Genomic DNA, 23,551 nt, shown 5'->3' with positions numbered 1-23,551 from the left:
TATCAACCTTTGGGAATATGGAAGTTATGCCTTCTACTGTGTGCACCCACTTAGAAAATCTAGAAGCACAGGGTTCAAGGGAATTTGATTCTATTCACCTCGACTACCCCATACAGAAAAAGAGTTAGGATAAGCCTAAAAACCCAGATGTGGATGAGGATAAGAAGAAGAAACTAAATAGATTAACCTATCCTTATAACATGTCTATCTTCTCAACCACTCTTGGCCGAAGCACACCTAAAAGTCAACCAAGCAGTTAGGACAAGCCTACTGACCAAAAAGAATCAGATATACCTCAAGAAGAAGTACAAGTACCATCGGCTCATCAATACTTAGCAGATGAAAGGAAAAAATGGCCACATAATGCTCAATGGGTAGTATATGAATTGGAGAAGCACTTGCTATTGATGTGGAATCTACATCAGCCATTGTGACCCCAAATTAGGATTGTGAGACTCAAACCAAAAAGGTGAGAACTGAAATACATATTCTCTTCACCAACATGGAGCAACAGATACTAGGCACACGGGATATCTTTCATCAAGAAAGAGAGCATTGGGAAAGTAGGAAGGAAGTGGCTGCTAAGGAGGTACGGGACTTGGAATACACTCTGGAAAGAATCAGAGAAGAAAGGCCTTGCAGTATCTGGGATATTGGCTTGACAAATAATTACTTCCTTCAATCAGCGCTAGTGGCACCAAGAACATTTACATAACAATTAAAATGCTGCTAAGTTGCTTCAATGTGTCAATAGTCACCTTGTAGTTAAACTTTTAGAACTTGACACGAGAAAATATCCAAACCTTAATGTCATAGATGTCACATTATGTTGTGCCCCCCACGCTAGTCTTTGGTTTGTTCTTTGGTGATTATAGGGTGCAGGATGTCAGAGATTATTTGCTCTTGCCTATGCATCCATTCTTCCTCAATTTTAGAGCTTGGGGCAAGGGCATTATGCTCACATAAGTATGGAATGAGAGTGATCCACGATTAGTATTGTCAACTCCTCCTAAATTATATAAATTTTTAAGCCGCTCATGTGGTTAGAAGTGTATGGTGTGAAAGAAGTGAGGAATGTCTACCAGCACTTACTAGGAAAAAATAACTCTTTCTACCATCCCTTGGGATTTGACAATCTTCTCTAGAACATACACAACTATTTAAAGAATATGCTTTCAGATGTTGATACATAAGTCTATGTTGATTTGGTCAATTATCTACAAGTAGACACACAAGAAATCCATGGGCTGCAAAATAAATATCATGGACTCTCGGATCTTGCAAGCAACCTACAAGAAAATGAATAAAGGTTACAAAAATTAACCTATCCTTTCTTTACAGATTCAAATCACTAAGAATATTTGGCTCTTTCACATTGTACAAGTCGCTTAGAAATTGTACCTTATGTGCCAAGAGGAGAACAACATCAGGCTTATAACTTTCCAGAGATTGACTAATGGTGAGATGAGGAAGCATTTATGAAAGAGGAACAACCATATGATCCCAACACTTCCACACAAATGTGCCAGTTGAACAGTGAAGATACAAGGTGTTTAAGGGACATCCCCATGGCAACTCATAGTATTGAACAGATATTTATAGGAGAGGATGCCTTTGAGTTGCTGCCAGATAAGGACTACTTGGAAGTGATCAAGGGAGGGAATCCATGGTTACAACCACAATTATTTTTTCAAGCATTAATGAAGGTAACCACATTTGACCCTACTTGTCCTTATGATCCCTCTCTTGGAGTACAAACCCACAACCAAAAGAATCCGTACTTAGCTTATCCACCTATGGTGGGTAATATGAAAGAACACATAGAAAAGCATAGATGAAAGCCTACATATTTATGGGTTCCTATAGCCAATTAAACACAGTTCAAGAACCTCATCTAGCTGACCTATTGGATATGCAAATAGTGGCATTTTTTATAAAGCATGCATTTGATAGATGGAATAAAGATCATCCAATAGAAGGAAGAGTTGGATATGCTTTACCACCAAAATATAGTGAAAAGAATCAGGGATGGGAGGGTGAACAACCTAAATGGCAAGCAACAATACTTACAGGTAGAACAGTATGCCTATACTTATTTCCACTCCCCATGCAAATTAAGGGTTGATTCATGTTACATGTCATATCCTAGAGGATGGTCAAGGAAAGATTTCACAGCTAAGAGGAACAAGAATCCACACATGTTTAATTATATGAAGTTTAAACCCTATACCTTCACAACGATCTAGGAAATGCACCAATATTTCAAGGTTTGCTATTATGCCTCGAGGCAAATTCTAGATTTGTCTTTTGTGGCTACCATTAGATTCATACAATTATTGATCACTCTCATAGATGTGCCTAACAAAGGTACAAAATGAGAAGCTCAGGAGTTACTATATGATCTTAATGATGGACCTAACTCTGATCAAGTAGCTTTCTACGTCCATCATCTCAGATTTTTACGTGGACATATGTTGTGTAATTTTGAGATTATGGTGGATACAAAATTCTAGCCCCCCTACAAGGCATTCAGAAGAGCATAATATTCTTTGGAGCAGCGACTACATTGGCAAGTATCTACCAATCATTTTCTCTAAAACTGAATGGAGAGTACACATGTAAAAATTGTTAAATAGAAGTCAAAGTCGCCATCTATCTTGTTGGGCAGAGGGCATAGTCCTTTCCTTTTTTAAAACACATCTACTATCGCTAATGGTATTTCCAATCATTAGCATAGTCCTGCTTGTAAAGGGTCGCCTGCGAATTTTCCAATCATTAGCATAGTCCTGCTTGTAAAGGGTCGCCTGCGAATTTTCGGTCAAAGGCATAGTCGATCCATCGAGTCATGGCATGTTGAACATATGCACTCTCATTTACTACCATTTAATTATTATTTTTTGTTTTCTAAATTTAAACAAAAGAAAAAGAAAAAATAGAGAGATACGTCTAAAACCTTCGGCAACAAAATCCCTTCAGGTACATCTTCGGATAGGGGACCTTGGTGGTGGTAACACTGGCCCAAGGTACAACTTATCACCTAAAGAACCCATCAATATGCTTTACTTGCACAGTGTTCCATTTTCTTTTTGTGAAGCATATAGGTGCTTACATATTTCAAGCGTATGCATTAGGCACATGCATTTTTCAAGCACATGCATTAGGCACTCTTTATTTTTTTCTACATGTGCACTTGACATCTAAAACCTCGTCACCAACAAGAGCCACTCCACATAAAACACAAGACCTTGGAAGCTCACATTTACAAGCAACAAATCTAGTTGCATAGGTTCATGCCACGCTTCATCGACACATATGGACAAACTCTCAAGCTAGGCTTCCATGTACATAAATTCTTATATATCGACGCATGAACCAACCCCTTGACTTACAGTTAATTGCATAGGTCCGAGGATGGTGGACCTACATCAAGCGGTTAACTAGGCAGATGACTTCAATGAGCCCCATTGGATTTTCTTCGAAGAAGCATTTGGATTCATTTATAAGTGATTGGCATCAAAGGATTTATTAATTTGGATCACACTGTAATTTTGTCCGCCCAAGCGATTTTTTGCACTTAATGTACAACTTATGATTTTTCCACTCTAATGAGCTACACACGATGTAAACAAGGGATGGCCGAGCTAAGTGTAATGCCAGCATCGAGTTCACATGTACACTAGTAGTCTAGCACACACTAGATGATAGATTTACTCAATGGCTTCCCATGCCTGAGTGCCCAGCCATTTAATAAGTTTTTATAAAGGATAACTCACGTAATGAGAATGGACACTTCCCTTGTGTGAGAATTGAGAGCTCTTGCTTCTTCTTCTTTCCTCTATCTCTTGGGTGTGAGTAAGAGAGTAAGTGTGAGTTTTAGGGCTTTTTTCTCCACCTCCATAGCTTCTTGATGTGAGAGGGACTTGTCCTTGGTCAAGCCATCAACATTGTTTGGTGTGACAAGCAATGGAAGCTACCATTCGAGCTAGCTACTACACATAGTGGTGGTTGGAAGGCCTCCCTTGGGAAGAGGAATACGGGTAAAATTAATCAATAAGCCTAAACCTTAAGCTTGATCTATAGGAGTGTGTGGGTAGAATGAATTTCTATTTGATTGCTTTGGCATTTAGGAAATAGGATTAATAATACTGGGGACTCACTAGGGATTCATTTGATCTAGGAGAAAAAGCTAGTCCTTCTTTTACTCCAAAAGATATACCAGTACAAAAAACATGATAGATGCACAACGAGTACAATGAAAGAGCCAAAAGATGCAGTTGTTGAGGTGAGAAAGACAACATAACCAACTAGTGAAACAAAAGAGCCAGAGGATGCAACTTCTGAGGTGAGAGAGACAACGCAACCAACTAAGGATAAACCAAAAGCCATCGGGCCAACAAAATAAAACTCTCCCACTCCACTTGCTTGAACATGGGATGTAAAAAATAAGTTTATCCTATCACATAATTATAAATACAATGTGTACTACATTCTTCTCCACTCTTAAACAAGAGAATTACTTTTTACTTACGTGTCTAACTTCCTTTTGTGCTCAAGAGTGAGTATATAACTAAAAAAATGCATACAATAGCATTGTTGATGCCTTGGCATTTAAAGCATCCATCTTGCCTTTTAGGTACATGTTATTGAAAAAGTCATAAAAGTGAGTCAAGTACATATAAAATCTTGTTAGGTTTATGTAATGTATTATAATGTGTTGAGTTAAATTATACCTTTTCAATGATTTACTTGAAAGAAGAAGTTATGAGGAAACTCTACATCTTTTTCATTATTCTGCAAGTTAGTTCTAAGTTGTGCCAAAGAACATTTTTACCAAATGGATATTACATTAATACTATTTTTATTGATAAAAATGTCAATATCCATGAGTAGATTATCATAGAGTTCATTTAAGTTTTGATCCAAAGGAACAAGTCATCCAGCCACAGTGTGCCAACAACTATAGTATAAAGATAGCAAAAAAATTTTGACTTCCTATCATGTATTTACATGACAATGAATCTAATAGGACTTGACATTCCACACCGTTTTCTATTCCCTTATTCCATCCTTGATCTAGGAATTCTAAATCTAGAGACTTACATATAAACATTCATTTGTAATTTGAATATTTGAATCTGGGAATAAGTCGATAAAGACATTCACATGCATGTTTATCTTTATTTTTATTGTTGACAGCTATATGTTGTTTCATTAACTTTTGTAATTCTTGGAAAACTTTACATCTAAAAGTCTCAAATCACTAGTGCAAGGGCATGGAAGTAACCACTCCTCACTTTTAAACTTAGGAAAAGTTAGGCTTTGTAGTGACCCAAATCAGGCATTACTATGTGGTGCATTACAAAAAGAGTCATAGAAGAATACACCACTTTGTGTAACTAATCTTGGACTTCTTCTTTTTGTATTGTTGCTCTCCAATAAATGCGGGAATAACATCAAAGATTCCTATAAAATAGACTCTAGAGGTTTCCAATCCATAAGAGTTGAAGGATAGACATCTATTAAAATAATATAACAATTCATTTAAGTATTAAAATATATATCTATGCAAAATCTATTTAAAATTAAAGAAATGTTTTTACAATTTGGTCAATGGAGAGGAATTTCTTTGTGTCTTTTTGGCAAGTGAAGTTCTTTGTGCATGTATACATGCTACATAAGAACTTCTTTGATAGACTTTTTATTTTGTCCAAGTCTAAAATATTTTATCCTTCCCTTCCATTATGAGATAAACTCATTTAAACTTGATCTTTGAGACATATGTTTTGTAGAAGAATCCCACTTTCTTTTCCAATCATTGTGGGTATCCAACTGTTATCTTCCACTAGTGTATTTGATATAGAAATAGAAGTAATGAGATGAAGAATGGCAACAAGAGTGTAACATTGTTTGTAATATTATATTAGAAAATGATATGCATACAGATAAGAGATACACAGATAATAGAAGATAAGGAAGAAAGGTAATAGAAGACAAAGAAGAAGATGGTACTGAATGTACGTATTTTCAATGAATAGTATATCTTTTACGAGATGTTATATGTAATAAATGAGTTTTAGTAAAGATTTTACAAACAATGAGTGTCATATTCGGAAGTACTATTGAGATATTTTATGATATTTATATATTATACTTTTCTACTAAGAAATAATAAGCAATAAATAAGAAACTTCCATACGGAGGCCTTTCTCTTATTGGTCTAGGAACTTTCTCTCTCTAGAATGCAACGACCAAAAATGACCTCCCAAAGCCCCTTATTGGTCTGGGACCTTTCTCTCTCTATAATAAAATGACCAAAAAATGACCTCCCAAATCTAATGGCCTCTCATCTTTATGAGCTTGTGATGTTTTTAGGGTTTTCCTCCTAAGTTCTTCAATTTTGTCAAATAGGATTGGCATGTGTAGGTTTGCTATCCTTTGTTCTTCTTTTAAGGTGATTTAAGTGGAGGAATCTCGAATACCCTCAATCTCAAAATGCCCTAGAAGGTCCCTTGGATCCTTCTCTTTATTTTGTTCTCTCCCTTAGGACTCTGGTAAGTCCTTGGTCTTATTAGTTTGGTTTGAGGCTTGCTTAGCAACATTTTTTCCTTCCCTTTGTTATGGTTCTTATGTATTCTTTTCCTTTTTTTCTCTTATTGCTGAAGATGTTGTGGATATGCCTGCTTAATCTGGCAATTGCCTGGCTTGGGCCCTCACAAATTAACAAAACTTCCTTTTCTTTATCTAAAGAAGATGGATTGACATGTTACACTAAAATTCCCAAGTTTTTGGCTGAAGAGGGTAGTCACTAATCAAATGATCAATGACACACCATCTATCTAATGCTAAGCCACTCTACGAGGGCCTTGATATTATCTAAAGCACGCTAAGGGATATCACCTTAGCACGTTCATGTCCCTTGCTCAATAAGCTTCTAATGCTATTTGCATTAATATTATCAATTAGTGTGTGTCTAACATTAAATCTCCTAGTTGAGCCATGTGGTGGTTACTCCTTGGTGGGATTCCTACGTGGAGTCAGGGTATTCCACATAGAAACCAGTGGGTTAGGAGGTGTGTGGAAAGGCATAAACTTCAAGCTAAACGATTGGGTGACTATGCAACCATCATGCAAAGGTCCTCCACAGGATGAAAAGGCAAAGAAGAGGCTTACTACAATACCATTGGAAGAGACGTATCTTGGAATTCAAAAAGCTAAAGATGGGTGGAAGACAAAGGTGCATCATGTGTACACGAGAAGAGACATGTGCATGCACTCTTCTACTCTAGTATCTGCATTGCAAACTCATTGTAAGATTTTTTTTATAAATTAATTTATGTTCTTTATGATTCTAAAGATGGGTACAAGGCAAAGATGCATGTGTACATGAGAAGAGACTTGCACATCCAGCATCTACATTGCAAGCTCATTGTAAGATTTTTTATAAGTTTATTTATGTTATTTGTGATTCTAAGGTTGATTTACATGTGTTGTATATGTGATAGATGTTTATCCCATCAAGCATTGAGTGGAAACTATGGAGTCATTCCTGGGACTTTTGAAGCTATGCATGCTGATCTTGGGAAAGTATTATTTTTGGATCAACCATCTTCTTTTTTCATTAAGAAGCAGATATTTTTATACAATGCTAATTATATTGTTCCTGCAAGACCAAAAGCCTATGGAAGACTGAGAGTTTGCCAATAGCAAGTATAGATTCTTTAGATTGGGATTTTCCAGACAAAGGCACTCTATTAGTATTAAATCAAAGATTGTCTTGGAAATTTAGAAGTGAATTGACTTGGAGTATAAACAATGGAAAAGAGTGCAAAAACTTGGATACCATTAGATTCAAAGGAAAAACTGGTGCAGTATGACCTAAAGATCATATTGAGTGATGACGATAACATATTTCTCTCTGTTAATGAAAAATGGACATTGAAGGATGTGCGCGAGTACTGGGAATTTCTATTAGATAGCATACCATCAAACTTCAAATTTAAGGTAGATGGTATTATATTGGGAAAAAAATCTAAAAATACTTTCAGTTGTATGAAATGTGTGTTCCCCCCTGTAATCTTGAAGTTTAGTTCTTAATACAAGACAATTTTGCACACATTTATCTCGTCTTCTAGATTTAATATTGTTATATTTAAGACACAAGACAAGGTGATGAATGTTAAACAAAAAACTGAACTCAATAGTTATTCAACCTTCTTACATTTAATATATAAGAAAACATGATCAATGTTAAATAAAAAACAAAACTCAATATATAGTAATATGATATATATATATATATATATATATATATATATATATATATATCATATTACTATATATTGAGTTTTGTTTTTTATTTAACATTGATCATGTTTTCTTATATTTTGAGGGTATATGTACAAGTTGGCTAGATATAAAGAGTGAGAACAAAATCTCTTGTTCTCAATAGGTTTCTACTCCTTAGGCTTTGGCTATGGCTGGCTGGTCTCTGTGGATTCTTTAGTTGACTTGGACTCCTTATCAATAGGCGTCACTTTAGCCTTTCCTTTCTTCTCTCGCACTTTTGCAGTTTTCTTCTTTGTGGAGATATCAATGGAAATATTATGGGCAAACCCTTCTTTTTTTGATATCTTATTTTTTTTTTATGTGGTGGTGGTGGTAAATTTGGATTAAGGGGAAGCTTTACATGATTCTCAAGCATTAATCTAATTTCCTTTGCTATCACCCACCATGAAGATGTAATCTACAAAAAAATAATGAAATAAGTCTTAGTATATACAAGTATGATATGGGAGATTTTAAATATATGGAGTGGATTTATTTCCCTCTTATGAAGACAACTACCAAACCAACGAGAAACAACATCTTATCCCCTCTCTCATCCTTCCCAATGCAACATCTCATCCCCTTCTTCTTCCTTCCTAATGCAACATCTCATCCTTCCCAATGCAACATCTCATCCCCCTCTTCTTCCTTCCTAATGCAACATCTCATCCCCCTCTTCTTCCTTCCTAATGCAACATCTCATCCCCCTCTTCTTCCTTCCTAATGCAACAAGAAACAACATCTCATCCCCTCTCTTCTTCCTCTCCAACACAACAAAATGATAACTTCAATCACACCATGTCTCTCTTGTGAAAAAACTTCTACCAAACCAATAAGAAACAACATCTCATCCCCTCTCTTGTTCCTCCCCAGCACAACAAAATGATGTCTTCAATCACAACCCACCCTATCTATGAGGTGTCATTGTCAAGATATGGTAGTAAAATATAGTGGGCATTATCAGTGAGGTGTCTATGTGGTGGCATTGTCAATGAGGTGTCTATAAGGTGTCATTGTCAATATATGGTAGTAAAATATAGTGCATCATGGGCATCACAAGAATCATGTGCGGCCAAAGGATATGGGAAACCAAACAAGGTCTTCCTCATGTTTGGCTTTTGGTATTCCATTGGCCTACCATCTGTACTTCTAAAAAGACTTCTAAAACAATGTTGATGATAGGGAGCAACACCCTTTCACACCAACTATACTTATTGATGCCTGAGATGGTGGATTTATAAGAGAACCATTTAAGCCTTATATAGTTCTTCAGCTCACTCTACCTATTGGGGAAAAGATTAGTTTGATTTAGCCCAAAACTTGTTTCATCGTATAAATAATCTTCTTAAAATGATGGCAAAGGAAATGTTTCTTCTTTTAAAATTCAAGATTTAGGCATAAGTAGATTAAAGTCTCAAGAAAATGTTTGTTCAAAATTTTCACTTCCTTGTGCCCATGACCTGTGGAGGACAACATGTTGATTTGACCCTTTTTGTTCCTCAAAAAGCTTCATAGAAAAGCCTAAAAATCTAAAAATTTGATTTCCTTCATGTGGCTTATCAAATTTTCTTGCAGACGATCTATTCATAATAGTTGAGGTATCACAGCCATGTAGGATTGAGCTCGAAGCATTGCAGGATCATCACATAATTCAAATGTACATCCATACCCATGTGTGAAGGAAGTGTACAGGAACAAGACCATTTTATTTCTGGCATTAAATCTTTTTTCAAGTAAAAAAACACATAGAAGGTTATCCTAATTTATATTCCATGCTTATTACTTGGATGTTTTGTTTTGTTGGACATCTCGTTTTGTCTGACGTCTCTAATCATGTTGTAGTGAACCTTGTATATCCCATCCTCATTACTTGGAAGGGTTCACTACAACGCGAGGAGATCCATCTAATGTTTCCCAATGTGCCTCCTCTCATTGTAGTGAACCTTGTATATCCCATGCTGATGATTAAGTAGTACGGGTTGATGTAAAAATGTTGTTAGAAGAGAAAACAACCTAAAGTGCCCTCTTCTAGCCTACCCATCATCACGCCTATAGGGCACCATTGTGTTTCTTGTATGAGATTACATTTGATGCTCGTTACTTGGCCTTTAAAGAGAATGTGGGGGAGAGAGAGAGCTTGAGTTGCTTGCAAGAAAAACACACACACACACACACAAGAGAGTGTGAGACACAAGAGAGAGATGGATGGCTGAATTTTCTTCTATCTTCTTCTCTTCTCTATATCCATATAACTAAAAGATAAGAGTACATATATAAAGGGAAAGTACTCTCCTACAACATACAAAGTGGTTGGTCTATAGTGTGAACCGACTATATGAGTTGGCACTATAACTATGCCATAACTCTAGTACTCCAAAGTGGCTGTCACACAGCCTGTCATCCACTGGCATCATATCGATCATAATCTCACCAACCATGCCAGTGGCATAAGTACGAAAGTTATCACTTGTAAGATTCCTCCCCAGCGCCTCAAGATGTCCAGTATCTTCCCCTGTAATCAATCCCCTTTTCAGAATAATAAAAGATCTTGTTTCTACCTATTTTGGCCTAGAGAGAGAAAATATTCTAGAGAGAGATAACTCAGTTTTTAGATATCTTTGGATGGAAAAATATCCTTTCTTATTAAAATATTCTAGAGAGAGATAACTCAGTTTTTAGATATCTTTGGATGGGAAAATATCTTTTCTTATTAAAATAAATTCCCTCAAAACAAAATTTTAAAAAGAATTTCCTAAGGTGCATTAGAAATAAATTATAATCTACTAAAAAGACCTTAGTCTAAGGGTCCAGATTTTCTAAAAAATTTAGAATAAGGTTCTGAGGGGCCAATCAGATTAATCCAAATGTAGGGAGGAGATAAATTGAAGAAATAAAGAAAAACCCCCCAAAAAGGAGTAAATACTCACATAAGATGAAGAGTGGACTAAGGACCAAAGGAAATACTAAAAAAATGAATTTTTGACACCTTAGAGTGGGGATTCCCCCCTCATGAAGGAGGTGCCTATTTCACATGTGTGGAAGAGTTTTAAACTCTCAAATAATGAGATATTTCATCTCTCCTCTCTCCTAATTCAAGTCTAGTTCCAAAAAGTAAGCTAAACTGACCCAAAATGGTCAAAAATTGACCAAACTGATCTAGAAAATTCTAGAATCGGTTTGCTTGGTTTGAGGCTCACTTTTTCCTATAAAAAGAAGCCTTCCCCTTTGTAAAAGCTTAATAGTGTTTATGCACTGTTACTCTACTCCTCTCCCAGAGCCAAAAACATTGAATTCACTTGTTTTGACTAATTCCTCTACAAAGAATTGGTGGCCACTCCTGATCCAAACAAGAGTAGAACCCTCAATCCCTCAAGCCAAAGGAAAGCTCACAAAACTCCATGTAAGTTAATAATTCTACTTCTTTTTAATTCTAATCTATGGTTTTTTGAATTCTTTGCTTTTTAATGTGAATATGGATGTTAAGCCTTGATGAAAAGGCTTCCCCCTTCTCGTCATTAAGAATTTCAGCCTTTCTTTATCCTAAAATGAGAAACAAATAAATTAAGTTAAACTTTTCCTACTGATTACTCTTTAGAAGTGAAAATTGATTAGGTTAGAGTGCTTTATTTCATCTTGGGATAAATTTTAAAGTAAATTTAGAATGTAAAAAATGAGAAATGGTCAACCATACAAAGGAGGTTATGGCAAAATTTTCTTAAATTTTGTGGAAATAAGTTTTATCTTTATGTTATTCAAAAAGAATAATCCCCACCGTTTGTGCATTCTAAAAGAAATTCTTTTTATTTTAAAAGTGTTATTCCTATTTTATGCATAAATAGATGCATAAAGGGATTTTCTTTTGTATAAAAGTGTTATTTTCATTAGATTCAATTTCTATGCATAGAAAGATGCATATTGGATAAATTTTTATTAAAGTGTTATTTTCATTAGATTCAATTTCTATGCATAGAAAGATGCATATTGGATATATTTTTATTATAAAAGTGTTATTTTCATTAGTTTTAATTTCTATGCATGGAAAGATGCATAAAAGAAATTTTTATAAAAGTGTTATTTTTATTAGATTTAATTTCTATGCATGGAAAGATGTAAGATTCCTCCCCAGCCTCTCAGGATGTCCAGTATCTTCCCCTGTAGTCAAATCCCTCTTCAGAAATATAAAGGATCTTGTTTCTACCAGTTTTGGCCTAGAGAGAGAAAATCTTCTAGAGAGTGGTAATTCAGTTTTTAAATACTTTTGGATGGAAAAATATCTCTTCTTATTAAAATAAGTTCCCCCGAAACAAAAGTTCAAAAAGATTTTCGAAAGGTGCATTAGAAATCAAGTATAATCTGTTCAAGAGACCTTATCCTGAGGGTCAAGATTTTTTTGAAATTTTAAATTAAGGTTCCTATGGGCCAATAAGATCAATCCATGTGTGGGGAAGAGATAAATCCAATTTGTAAAAGAAAAATACCCAAAAATGAGTAAATGCTCACATAAGATGAAGAGTTGACTATGTACAAGGGTTATTAGTAAAAAACTATGAGTATTACTAAAAAAAGAGATATTTTGGGTATAATGATTCCATTTTGACACATGTGTAAGGAAGGGAAGTCCCTTCAAGGAGGCGCCTACTTCACATGCTTGAATGAGTTTTAAACTCAAAAATAATGTGATATTTTTATCTCTCCTCTCTCTTGGATCAAAGCGAATCAAAAAGGAACCAAACTAGGTCCAAATCTAGTCCAAATTCAACTAAACTGAATCTAGAAAATTCTAAAAATCAGTTGGTCTTGGTTAGAGCCTCCCTCTCCTATAAATAGAACCTGAGCCCTTTGTAAAAAAATATGAGAATTATACATACCAGAATTATGCTGAAATAATGATAATTTTTACTATTCTCTAAAATTCTCTCAAAATTGAAGAAATTGGAGCTTCCCTCTTTCTTCAATCCCCATTGGTGGCTCCATCAACATACCAAACCAATTGATTGGTTGGGGGCCTCTACCGTGATCAAAGAATCGAGCAATTTGTAAGGTAAAGTGTAAATTTTGATCTTTTTTCATAATTTCTCAATGTTTCTCTCTTTGACTGGTAGGGTTATAACATCTATAACCTTTCGGCTCCATAGCATAACCAATAAAGATGCATTTCTCTACCTTTGGATCCAACTTTATTCTCACTTCACTATAGGAATGTGCACATATGCAATACACCCAAACACTTTTAAGTGAGACACATCCAGTCTTATGCCTGTAAACTTTTGTTCAGGCGTTATACCATGATCAGCTACAGTGGGTGTCCTATTCATAATGTACACATCAGTTGCTACTGCTTCTAACCAAGAATAATGTGGCATATTCTTTTCAGTCGTCAAGGCACGTGCCACTTCTGCAATGTGCCTATTTTTTCTTCCTGCAACACCACTCTATTTTGCTGAGTGTACCTGCATGTAAATTGTCTCTTAATTCCCTGGTTCCTCAGGGAATCATTGAACTCATTTGAGAAATATTCTTCCCCACCATCTGATCTCAGGCATTTTATTTACATGTCTTTTTCCTTCTCGACCAAGGCTTTAAATCTCTAAAAGTGAGCAAACACTTCACTTTTCTCCTTCATGAAGTAAACCCATACTTTCTTAGTGTGGTCATCAATGAATGTAACATAATACCTGCAACCTGCAATTTTTGCAGCCTTGGTTGGTCCCCATACATCTAAATGTATGACATCTAATGGTCTTTCACTTACATGCTTTTCATGTGGGAAAGCATGTTTGGACTGCTTACCAAGCTAGCATGCTTCACATACTTGGTGCATACCATCAACCTTAAACTTGGCAAATGCAACAAGCCCTTGATGTAGCATTGTAGGGCTTTGAATCTCCATATTTGTCATTCCAACTTCTTGATCCGAAGTTTGAAATGGTTCCACATTTTGAAGATGGCTTTTTGAATGACAACTCAAAGCATCTTTGTACAAGTCCATGCAATGTGATAGCATTGTGCTCGTAGATATACATGTCATAAGCATGACCTTGATTTGGTGCTTACATATATTCCCTAATTCAGCCCATTTGCATGTACAACATGCCCATTGACAATTAGAGTTGTAAACTTTGTACTCTAAATTCTCATTGGACATGCTTCTCACAAGTGCATTTGATTTGTTATTGGCATTGGGGTTCGATTGTGACAAACTCATCTAGAATCTTCAATACATGCATGAATGAGTTCTCCACTACCTTTTCAATTGCATTATTCCTAACAAAACTAGCATCTTTCATCATCTGAATGTACCAATAGTATGGGAGAGCAACTATGGTCAATTCATGAAGAAGCCAATCTACACGTCGCCCAACCATCTTCTTGGAACTACACAAGAACCTATACTTCAAAGTACCATGGTAAGCCTCAATCGTGCCATTGGTATCTTGACCAAAATGAGGTAGAGTCCTTGTTGCATGCACCCACATGTCTGTCATGCAACATCAAGCACCATGGATCATTGCATGTGTGTAATCATCATCCATGCATAAACATTATAAAAGAGAAATCACATCAAATATTTGAAAATATATGAGGTAAAGAGGAAGCTATTATTAGAAGCTTACCAAGCTTGTCTTCCCAATACATTTTGAAGTATTGTAGAAAGGCAGCCTCTTCACTAAATTCTTCCATGAATGCATTTATCATATCCTTCACATCTTGCTTTGTAGCTTGATCTGAGGCTTCACATTTTCCTCTCATGTTCATGATGTTACCAAGACAATGGAATATTGCTGCTCTCTTTGGCCATTCTTTCACCTTTCTAATGAGATGTTTCAACCAGCATCTCCGCACATGCCATAAACACAAGTAAATTGGTTGATTGAATACATCCTTGCATTTATGAGTTATCATAAGTGACATGTACACCTATTTGAGAGGTAGCTCACTCGGCATCATCAACCAAGAATGCACTTGGTTCCCATGACTTGTGGTAATCAAGCATGCGGTCCCTAAACTTTGTTAACCTTAATCTAATGACTTCAAATGTGGCATGGGAGGTAAGGACCCAAGCAATTGGAATGCCATTTCGATGAGAATCGAACACGAGAATGGTATACAAGTGGAACTACAAAATATTTAGATTTAGGAAACATAAAATGTAACGTATACACCTTATAAAGACGATAAAAAAACATGAGCTTATACCTTATACTTGTTTGTTACCAAATGTTGAGTCCATTGCCAATAAGTTGTCATTCCCAAACTTGTCGCACATCTCTCTTTGCCATGGAGTTTGAATGCCAAGAATGAAATCCTTATTGTAATCAAGATCTTGTTCTTGGTACACAAAAGTCATAGAAGAGTTTTCTAGACACCAACGCTTGGTACTCTCCGCATCATCATCATGCAATTGATATCTATCAATGGCAAGCTTCTTGGAGATATTCATGATATCTTGAATATACAAGAAGTCATCCCTTGTCATAAGACACTTTGCATCACTATTTTGGCATGCTAGTAAGTGTTGGATGTGGCCATCTAATACTTGTTGTGGTGGAGAGAACCCTCTATATAACATATTTGAAACCCATAATTTTTTTTCTAATGATTTCCATGGAGAGAAAATAATGTGGTAATTTTGGTCCACATCCTTACAAGGAGCACCATGGCAAATCATATCTTCTTTGTTAGTATGGTATGGATTTATGTATGAGATCATAGCAATAGAATGATCCTCATATAAACGATTTACCACGAAATGGCATTGACATCCTCACATGTGTTTTTGACTTGTAGTAGGTGGGCGCCTTTTTCTTACACCTTCCATGGAGGGAGAGACTTCCTTCCCATAAACTATCTCTTCATCCCTTTTGTCTTGATTGCATACATCTTTCGGCCCAAAGCCACACCAAAATCTGAAAATTCATAAAAGAGAGAGCATTTACACCCGTTAAATCAAGGAGCATATATGAATCTTAGATATTGAATATGAACGAGGGGGCACTTACACTATTCTCTCTATCCATGCATCTTTTTGTGGCCTTTTCAATCGGCCATGTTGTCGTCGATGGTGACTGTATGTCTTGAATGATGTTGGAAAGTCAAGCACGTTGGCCTCACCTTGCACAAAGTCATCCACTCGTGAGACCATGGAATGGAAGCTTGCCACAAGACTTTGTATTTTGATCTCCATCTCATGAACAAAAACCCATTGTAATGAGGATGCAAGGAAAGGACCACTAGGAGGGATTTGTGGTAAAATTTTAAAATGTTCTATACTATGGCTATAGAAAACTATGGTTAAAGGCCGCCTGTGTTCATTGGACAATGCTTCTCATTTGTTTAAGCACTTCCAGATAGACGCTCAGACCTCGATTAGCAACTTGGGAGTGCATCACTATGGGGCGCTGCGCTTGTTTAAGCAACTAATCTCCTTTTAGCTCATACTTCGATTAGCAAGCCTTGCCTATTTTCGAAAAATACGAGTCTAGCCAAAAAAAATCAATACGCATTAACGAAATGGTGAGCTGCACCGACTCCTCGATTGTGCAAGCTGTATTAGCGGAAGGGGTGGTGGAATGGTGTTGGCGGCTATGGGGTCCACATTCAAGGTTTGGTGAAAAGTATAAATATATTTGCATTCACGTTGGCGCTCTGACGTCTAGGCCGGCGACATGCCAAGGTTGACCCGACTGTGGCGGGCCAACGTGCCATGGGGGTGCCACGTTGTGTGGCACCCCGAAATCGCAAGCTAGGGCGACGCAGCCTATGGAGGAAAGTTTCAATGGGAGATATGGGCCTTCTCATATGCAGAGCTTGTAGCTGCCCACAGATAATTTTAGTTCGTCACCTGGCTCAAACACATTCGGGAAAGTGTTCAAAGGCATCCTCCCTATGGCAAAGCGATGGATGTACGTCTCATTGGAGTACTGTGAAGCTTACACACTATCTTCTCATCCATGCCCTTAACACCGCACCACCTACAACTTCAGTGAGATGGAGTCATTCGGGTCGTGGGTTTAACCCCCACTAGGTGTAATCATAATGATTAAATCACCTCACTCTAGCCCATCGGTTTGGCCCAATGCACCACAAAACCTTGCATCCCCATGCACACTACCGTCTTCTAACCTACCCACCATCATGCCACAATGCACCGTCGCCATTCACTAATGATAAAAAGCATCAATGTATTGCTCAGTAAAAATAATTTTCTCAATACTACACTCATGCACCCATGTAGTTCATTGCACTCATATGTTTCATTTAATATTCAAAAAATATCTCTTGGAAGTTAATGATTTTTTACCAAGACCCCACCACCTCACACAAGGGTTACACCAGGGTTACACCACCCCACTACCTCACATGAGGGTTACATCACTCCATGGTCATTATTTGTTAAATAGTTTTTCTTATCAATGCCCATAATACCCAAGCTTGTCGTTCCCACTTGTCTTGTGTGTTTTTGTGGGGCCTCCTTAAGAGAGGATGAGTATTCTAGTTATGCGATACCCACGCTCATGTGCACAGTCCCTTGTCCCCATTCCTACTGCAAGAGAACATTTACATTCGTATGACTTTTGGGCTTGTTCATTGTATTCGTTTTGTATGGCTTGCAGGTTAGCACCAAACAACACAAGTGAAGCTGCGAGCTAGCCAAGGAATTATATAAAAATCCCATCTCAATTTGGAGGTCTCTTGGCTTGGCAATCTCCCCTCTCAAATCGGTGGTCTCTCCTCCCCTATCAAGTTGGTGTGTTTGCGGCTAGCAGGCGTGCATGCCCCTTCGTTAACTTGAGAAGACAAGCAAGTCCCTTCTCCCACTGTCACTGCCCCTATATTAAAGAGAAAAATTTTCTCTTCCACATAGAAGAACGGTGTGAATTATGCAACCTGACTTTGTTGGTTTTGTGCTATCATGCTATTCTTCCATCAGTTCACTACCTCCATCACATCGAGCTCTTCCATCAGCTTTTCTCTTAATCAGATGTAGCCTGACATCAAATGAATCCATGCATCTCATGAAAGACTCTGAAGACAAGACATTCTATGATCTACTATGGGATAAATGCACTAATGAGGCCATTAAGAGATGCTAAAAAGACATATTTAGAAGTGTATAGCCATCCTCTCCGCATCATGCAGATTGTCCATTATTTTTTTCAAAGATATTATATATGCATTCTGTCATAAGCATCGCTATGAACTTTAGCTCCAAAGAAGCCGCACAAATGGTGGTACATATCCGATAAGAAACTATCACATTCACTTAAGAGAATCTTAATTTTTCACTACTACAAGGAGCAAGGCTTTGAGATGTATGAACAAAAGAAGAGATGTGTTCACAAATAAGAAGCCAAGAGACCAATTTAAAAAGGAGATAAGATCTAGACACAACCCCACTACTACTTCATGAGAGTAGACATCACTAAAAGAAGAGAGCTATGTACCCTATAAGGAAAGTTGGATAATATGTATGAGAAGCTACAAAGCCAATGGGGGGGGGACTTATAAGTCATCTCATCTCCCATCCACCAGCATCAATCAAGTCATGTGACTATGATGCAAGTACTCTTTGTCTAATATGCAGTAAGTCGTTTGATAATTGGAGTGGCTACTATACGTTGTCATGTGGTCATTACTATCATTTATCTTGCTTTGGTGAAATCTATGATGATACTAGATAATCAATGCAAATTGTGTCAATATGCCCCACTTGAAGGTTTTTAAACAATGTTTGATATGCAAGCTGAGTATAAGCATCTCATGAAAGTAGCTCGACAACCTACCCCTAGTGTAATTAGAAATTTAAATTTTGAGAGTGGTGATGGTGCATCCACAACCTTGTAATTGAATATTTGTTGTACATTTGTAATCGAACAACTTCTAGTTTGTAATTTTGAATGCGAAGAACTAAGTGATTTATGTCTTGTAACTCATTTTTTATTATTAATATGTATTTTCTTTATTAAATTTTTGTTCTAGTTGGTTGCGAAGATATGTTTCCTTTTTTGTCTCAGGGCCTCCACTTCATATGCATCTAGTTCCAAATTTACTTCTATTTCTCTTTGTGTACACAATGTGATAGATGGAGTAATATTTTGAGTATCATCTTCTATAGCAAGTGCATCCCCTTTGTCCACACATTCATACATCCATCTCAGCATTTCCTTGTCATAGTCATCACTTTCAAGCCACTTCAAAATTTTCTCATTGCAATACATGTACACCAACTTTTTGGCCCTGCCAATTCCGAATAATACTATGCACATACTTATAACTACTCTAGTTTCTTTTAGAGCTAGAGTTTGTTGCACACTATGTGAGCATGATATTCCATTCAACATCCTTGTGTCCTTAGGCATTTCTTTCTTTGTACCACTTACCTCTTTCTCATGTTGCTACTTTGCTACCAAGCTTAATTGTTTTCTCTACTATGTATTCTCCTTTCCCTTCCCCTTTTGTGGTAGGCAAATCCTGAGAGAGCATTCTCTCTTAGTTAATAACTGATTATGAGACTATGATAATGTCTACTCTCCTTAGCACCAAATTTGTCTTTCGGATCTTGGCTCTAGTTGGACCTTTTGAGGTGGTCTGTGGGGTCTCTTCCACTCTTGTATATTGTACTGAAGTAAAGAGAGGGTTAGTGTAGATAAAATTAAAGTGAGAGTTTGAGGAGTGGCCCGAGGAGTTACTGGCAACTGACCCAACTCTGAGGCACGCTCAAGAAGTAGGCATAGGTCATCGTTAGACTCCGACCGCTGACTTCTGTCTTGGATCGCCCACCGACGTTCTAACTCTTGTAAGCGAGAGTTAGTGTTGCTGAGGAGGTTTGAAATTGTAGTTTCCCGAAACATCCTTACAGTATCTAGCTCCTTGAATCTTCAGTTGTGTCCTCTTGGGCACGCCTAGCCATTGCTTCTCTTTCTTGAGCTTCAGTGATTTGTTGGAGCCTTTTGACATCCAGCCTCTGAATGTTCTGTAGTTGCTATGTAAGCTGTGCCATTGCTTCTTGGTTTGCCAATTCTTTCCTTTGCATTTTGACCTAGCTTGTACTTATAGTGTCGTTGAGTGTTCTTATTTTTTCTGCATGGGCCTTGTTTGTTTGTTCTCTCTCTTACTCTATAAGTGAGTTGCCCTCTCCTTTGTTGCCTTCAGATGTGAGGTTAGCTGCGGGATCTAGCTTTGCAATTCTTTTTCTTTGGCCCTGGCATTGTGATGGAGCTCCTGTACTTGGTGGGCATGAAGTGTAGTGAGCTCATTGGTGTGGGTGACCTCCTTCTTCTGAAGCTACTCTTTAGCTTGTTCTAACTTTGCCTTGAGGTCCACATTTTCCTTGATTGACTGAGGACCATATTATTGCTTTCCAGGGCTTTATACCTGTTCTCTTGCTCCTCTATGGCCTTTAAACTTTTCATGAGGTGACATCTTTATGTGTAGCTTCAGCTGCTATACCAAGTGGTCTTTTAAGGTTTGCACTTGTGTGCATGCGTTGTTAACCTGCTTCCAAAGGGCAGTGTTACAATCGTGGAGCATGTGCGTTGTGAGGAGGTGGCACCACCAGACCTTTTTTCCTGCTCCTAGATTGCACTTGTGCTTGGGCCTTCTTCGAGCAGCCTGTGGTTGGTTTAGCAGCTCATCTAGCCCTTCCATGGTTTCTTGCATGAATTGTTAATAGTCCATTTTTTGTAGGAAGGCCAGTTGGGGAATTCTTTCATCTTTCAACCACCTTCTTTTGCTTGGGCTTGAAGGCTCTGCACTTCTTTGCCTTTTTCTTGCTTCATTGTGGGCCTCTGTTTCATGTACTTGAGCCGTTGCCGCCTTGACGCCTTGTATTTCCTTAGCCTGTACTGGTGCTTCTTGTTCGGGTGCTATCTCTGTTGGTGTGTCTGCTACTAGAGATGAATCTTTGATTGGGGATACATCCATGAATATCAACTGAGCCGGGCTTGTTGGGGGAGTAACTTGCTGCATGGGCTCCTATGTGGCTTGGCTGATTGTGGTCTCTTGTAATGCTTCTTGGTATGTCCGGATTTCCTGTGCCACTTCCGCCTCTAATCTTTGTGATTCGGCAGCTATATCTGGGATGATCCCCCTCATTTTCTTCTCTGTCTTCTTCTTTCTCCCCTTCTTGATTTCCTTCATTATTGCTTGGGTCTCCATCAAGACAGCTTGCCCCTCTTGTATGTCTTCAGCTGTTAGTGTTGGTTGTTCTAGCAGCAGTGCTAGTTGCAAGTGCTCCACTGGTTCAGGCTCTGGGAGAGGCCATTTTTCCATGTAATTAAGAACTTGGGTGAGCGGGTACGGGTTGCAAATCTTGGATTGGTATCCCTTCAAGTAGTTCTCCATCTCTCTATGGACATAGTAGGCCCAGTCCTCCTCTTTCTCCTCATATACCTTAGCAATTCTGTTCAAAGGCACCCTATTATATATGTCCATGGGCTAGACGTGCATCATTAATGACATGGCCTTGCAAGATTTTTCTGTAGCCTCATCACGGATGTTCTCATACTCGGCCCCAGGCTACTATGAGCTAGGAACTATCGAAAAGGCCCCTGAGTGAACAGGTGGTGAGTGTTCTGGTTGCCAATGATGCCATAGGTACACCAATGAATGAATGATTGGAAATAAGAATTCAACCAAAGATTTTGAGGATTGTGATCAGTGACACAATGGTTTCATTAAATGATTGTTTTAAAGATAGCTGATGCTGAGAAAAAGGCAATTTCATATTGGGTGTGTAAGTGTGACTAGTTTTAAGTTTACATGAATATCCGGCTAGGGGCCTGGGAACTCTTTTCCCTGGTACTACCCGGGATAAAACTTAACCAAATTCTTAATTGGATCCCATCACTACAGTGGTTGGGCGGTTGGCTAACCCACGGGACTGGATGGGGTTAGGCTGGATTGATGGATCCTTAAATTGAGACTCAATTCTGTTATGGTACGATAGATGAAGTAAATCCCGGACAAAAATTGTTCTATGGAAAAGAATCAACGGCTGTGCCTCTCAATGAGGAAAAAAGCGTTGGTCTCTATGATTCAAGTGCAATCTTTTCCCTGATCTCTGACTTGGGACTTACGGGTTCGATCAGATCAGTTCAGTTAGTTAAGGCTTTTAACTATGTTAGAGAAAGGTTATCCTAGAGGAATCGCTCGTGCTTTCCAGGCAAGGGAAGTTTTTTCAGGATCGATTTTGGAAGAACCGATGGATTAGTCTCTTGTTCGGATATCCGTGGGCGAGGCCCCGAGTGTGAGACCCTGCCCTGCACCGCAAGAAGGGCTACTTCCACTGCTAGAACCCCTGAATTCGTTGTGCGGTGGGGATAGGGACCTCACAATTACGATTGGTGACAACCAATCCATATGTTCGATTTCATAGATGAAATCCATAGCAATGAGCTTGTCTATTTCCTCCTTTAGAATTTTCGCATACTTAGGATTCATCTGGTATGGTTTCTGTCTCGTTCGCCTCAACCCTTCCATTATTGGAATCGTATGTTGTACTGCCTCAGGTGGTACCCCCTTCATCTCCTAACACCATATTAGGGAATTTGGAAAAATCCACGTACTTTGGGAATCTGAAATATAGAGCCTCCTAGTAATTTTGGTAATTTCATTAAATTTGAGATTTATTCCTTCCAACTTGTCAAGAAGACTCTTACACAAACGTGAATTGAGTTATCGTTCAACGCGTATATAATGTTTGTTACTTATAAGCACTAATCATTGTAACATACATAACATTGTTGATTGTTGATTAAAATCAATTTACAAGTGGTGTTTATAAACACCATTTAAGTCAGTTGTAACATATATAGCATTGCTGATCGTTGATCTAAATTATTTTTTAGGTGGTGTTTATAAACACCATTTAAGTCGATTGTACTTGAACAATTCCACAAATTTTTTTAAAAAAAGTGTAAAGGATATACAAAATTTTAAAAAAAGAAAACATTAGTATGGTGCCAAAATATTTTTAAAAAAAAGCATGACCATGTTCTCAATATTTACATGACAAAATAAGCTATAGAACCATAAATGCATCCTCATTCATTCTCCACATTGCAACCACGTAAGCTCTGAAGTGCCTTTGAGCAAATGTTTGGTGGTATTTTGATCCTTTGTGGAATCTTTTGTCCCTTTGTAACCCATGCAAACACTATTGAGTTAACATCTTCCCAACGAACAGGATCTTTCCTATTGCACATCTAGAACTTATTCCAACAAT

Source organism: Cibotium barometz, chromosome 31 (genome assembly GCF_041138505.1).
Source record: "Cibotium barometz isolate CiBa-2024 chromosome 31, ASM4113850v1, whole genome shotgun sequence".
NCBI classification, from domain to species: Eukaryota; Viridiplantae; Streptophyta; class Polypodiopsida; order Cyatheales; family Cibotiaceae; genus Cibotium; species Cibotium barometz.
Note: the sequence above shows the minus strand (reverse complement) of the source record.